This window comes from Phodopus roborovskii, unplaced genomic scaffold (assembly GCF_943737965.1).
Source record: "Phodopus roborovskii unplaced genomic scaffold, PHOROB, whole genome shotgun sequence".
In the NCBI taxonomy this organism is placed as follows: Eukaryota; Metazoa; Chordata; class Mammalia; order Rodentia; family Cricetidae; genus Phodopus; species Phodopus roborovskii.
In genome coordinates, this window is record NW_026126357.1 from 40118 (window position 1) to 44291 (window position 4174).

Consider the following 4174-nt stretch of genomic DNA (forward strand, 5'->3'; position numbering starts at 1 on the left):
CCCAACCATTATTTGTTTATTTATTATTCTTTAAAGTCCTGAGGATGTCCTGAAGAGACCCAGAGTGGCTGTGAAATCCCCCAGGAGTTGTTTCCAAATAATAGAAAACAGATAAGTGCGAATGGAATTCTTAACAGGTCTATGTAATAAAAACGCGAAGTCAGATGCTGAGGAAAACACTGAGAGATCAAAGAGAAGGAACAAACCACGGCACACCTTACCTCCTTAGTGTCTCTGCAGACAAAAGAGCAAGTTTTTGTTTCTTCCTGCTTATATCCTTTTTCTACCCAGCTAATTCACTTCATGTCTGTCTGTCTGTACAGACCTCCAGACCTCTATGGTTAGCTAGTGGCAAGCTCCATTTTCTGACCCTCAGACAGGCTTTATTTGTACATGAAAGATATCATCATGGTGGGTGGTGCCCTTGACCAAAGCCATTCCACAGCATTCTTCATCCTTGCAAGCCAAACCCTCCTTGACCATTTCTGAGGCAGATGCTTCAACGATGCCTCAGCCATGTGGACACTGCGTTGGGGCTGGCTTTGGACCAAGGTGAGCTTTGTGAAGAGACAAATACAAGTTCAAAGCCCATATTTTCAGGATATAGCTTTATCTCACAGAGAATCCTTTGGCTTAGAAGGATTGTTAGACAGACAGATGGAAGGAAGCTTCTCCTTTACCTCTGCGGGTTTCCTACTTCCATTGACTGACACTTCCCAGGACAAATAGTTGTGCACTCTCCTGTCACATCACACCTGGAGCTTTGCCCACATGGCTGAGGCATGTACACATCAGCACCTGAGCTGGGGAAAGCTGGCTGGCCACATCCTTGCTGTCACCTTGCAGCATTGAGATCTCATTTTATTCTGAGAAGCAATGGCTCTTATCACTCATATTTTCTTGGAGAGAAAAAAAAGTCTTGAAACTTCAACCCAGCCAAACCTAATTTTTGTAAACTAGAAAATCCTATGGGAGGAAATCCATTCCTTTTTGGTGTGTTTTACTCTCATTTCAGCCCCAATCTATATGATGTTCCAGACTGGCCTGTCATTCCCCTCTTCTCTTGTGGTTGGCTCTAATTAGCAGCCTGTTACTGTTGCATTCCACTACTGAAGGCTCTGGATAGAACTTTTTCATCCTGTGCCATCTCCCGGCACTCCTAACCTTTCAACTCCTCACTCTGGCTCGGTTTAATTTGTAATCAAAATTACAAACTAATGAAAGAACACACGGCTTGTTTTAATGGGATGATTTGCTTGTTTGCTTTATAAATTATGCCAATTTGCCATTTTACCAAATTCACATTTAGTTTTTTAAATGCAAGCTACATCTTCACTATCACAATTTGAAATGAGATGCCTCCTGAACTTGTTGCATACAATTAAATCGCAACAAAAGGAAGCCGAGGCCATTCCAATTTTCATAGGCAGTAATTATTCTTTAACTATTGGAATTCGACGTCCCTCAGGAGCCAATTATGGAAAAGCTCTCATCACACATAGGAAACACACAAACAATCCTTCAAGCACAAAGAAAATGTCCAACATTAAAGAGCAGCGTCCAGAAAGCCTTACCCATCAGCTGGTCTAGCTAATTATAAATCTGATTTTTTGGAGTGGTTGTGTTAGATAATTATGACGCCTATTCATAACATGAACAGCACAGCTTTTGAATGGCTTTAATAAAGATCTAGCTGCAAGAAGAAAAATGTTCTAAGAGCCATGATACAAAAAAAAAAAAAAAAAAAAAAAAAAGCACAATTGTAACAAGACCTGAGAGAAATGTGGGAGGCATTGCAGGTAGAAAACATTTCATTTGTCACATTATATATATTTAATAGACCTGACTGCATATGTGAACTGAGATAGTCCATCAATGCAATTTTATAGGAGCCACCCAATACTGCTTTAACCTAACTCAGAAATGTAGAATGTGCTCCATAAAGCTTTGAGTCTCACAAGAATTGTATTAGATAAATGTGGCACATTCAGAACTAAGAAATGTATTACATTATGAAGAAATCAAACTTACGTACACAAAGTAATGAGTGCCCTATTCATTGATACATGTTTCCATATCTCTGCATTGACATCTTTAAGACCTTTTCACATTTAAAAATATTATAAAACTAATAAATTCTCTCATGTCACTGTGGGGAGCCTCTTTCAGAGGACGACAGATCACTAACTATCAAAATAATCAAATGCACATACCCTTTGATTTAGCCATTTCTTTTGTGGAATTTTTGACTTGCATGTAGGCAAGTGACATATTAATGTTCCAGAGTGTCTAAAAATCATTATGACAGTGCCAAAAAGAAGTCAATGGAAATAAAGTATAATGTCATGGCTCTTTCTTTGATAAGTCCACAACAGGATAGCAATATGCCTATTAAAATCAGAAAGGAGAGTGTGGCAAGGGATTACATGTCTTAAATGATAGAAATAAGTTATAGCAGGATATGTACTTGGACCCCAATTTTGTAATCTAAAAGTATTACTTATAATAGCCCAGGAAAGTGCTTATACAGATGTCAATTAGAATTTGAGAACATATATACATAGTTAGGTGTCACTCAACAATGCAGATTCTTCCTAGGCAATGAGCTCTTACTTAACTTCTTTATTGTTCAAAGGTCATAGATGTACTCGATGTGAACCTAGATGTTCCAGTGTCCTACTCATATAGGCTACAGGGTATCTATAGCCCATCAGTCCCACAAACCAGAAACATGTTGCTTCACTGAATATGTGAAGGCAGTGCAACACTTTTGAGGTACATATATATTTAAACAGATCCAAACATGTCTGTTTGTTAACAGCTTCACCACTGCATTTGTAGGTGTTAGGCATACCATGGCTTTACAATCTCACGTGACAATTGTTGAGGGTGTAATTTATCACTGATAGAAACATCAGAATGCAGCCTGTGGTGGTATATTTGAGGGTGGGTGGGCACCTAGACATGGGTGTAGACACACATGAAAGTGCTAGCTGTTCTTCTTTCTTCAGGGAGATGGTACCACTGCGGTAGGAAGGAGATTGCTGGTAATATCTAAACAAAGGAGTCTGGTTCGACTATGCTGCAGCTACAACAGAAAAAACCATTGTAACCTGCAGTTTGTTGATCCTCTCCGCTAATAGCCCAAGCCAGTCTCCACAGCTTTACCTGACAGCAACATGTTCTAACTTTCAATTTCAAATTTCCAACCTCCACCTTTACATACAACCTGGCATCCTCATTTTGACTTGGAGGTATGGCAAGAGTGTCCTGCCATTGAAGACCTGTGTACCTGTTTCTAAAGTGCCCTTGTCTCCAGGACATAGGTAGCTCCCTTTTTCATGCTCAAACCACCTTGTGTCACTTGTACACTGAGTTTCTTTCTCACCTGGCCCCACAGCTGTTTATTCCCAAATAAATACACAGAGGCATACATTAAACTGTTTGGCCAATGGCTCAGGCTTCTCATTGGCTAGATCTCTCTTACTTATTAACCAATTAATCTAAGTATCTCCATGTAGACTTGGGTTACCAGAGAATGCTTTGAGTCCTATCTTCTTGGTAGCTACATGGCATCTCCTCATGACTAACTCTCTGCCTTCCTCCTCTTTGCATTCTCTTAGTCTGCTGGCCCTGCCCATCCTTCCTGCCTGGCTACTGGCCATTGGCATTTATTCATCAACCAATAAGAGAAACATATATTCACAGAATATAGGATATTCTCTATCATCTCCTCTTTTCTGTCTAAATAAAAAGAAAATTTAACATAGTAAAATTATATATAACAAAACAGTTACCAAGTAAGAACTATAGTTAACAATATTTAGTTCATTATCATTTGGAAAAATTTAAAGAAAATATTTTATCATCTATCTTTGTGAGTCTAAATTTTAATATGCAACTTAACTTTATCATAACTAAGGAAAACCATAACCATAACTATCTGCCTTCAACTCCATCAAATACCTCAGAAGGATAATACATAAACTCTAGAATTGACAGAGACTTCTCGCTGCCTGGACAGTCACCTAAAATTCTTCTGTAACGTTGGGGCATCCATCTTCAGCCCATGGGCTGTAACGTGTCTGACAGACTTCCCAATAAAAGCAGGAAATTTGAAACTGTCCTACCTGTATTGGCAGTTTGTCAGTCATTTTCCTCTGTGTCCTACAAA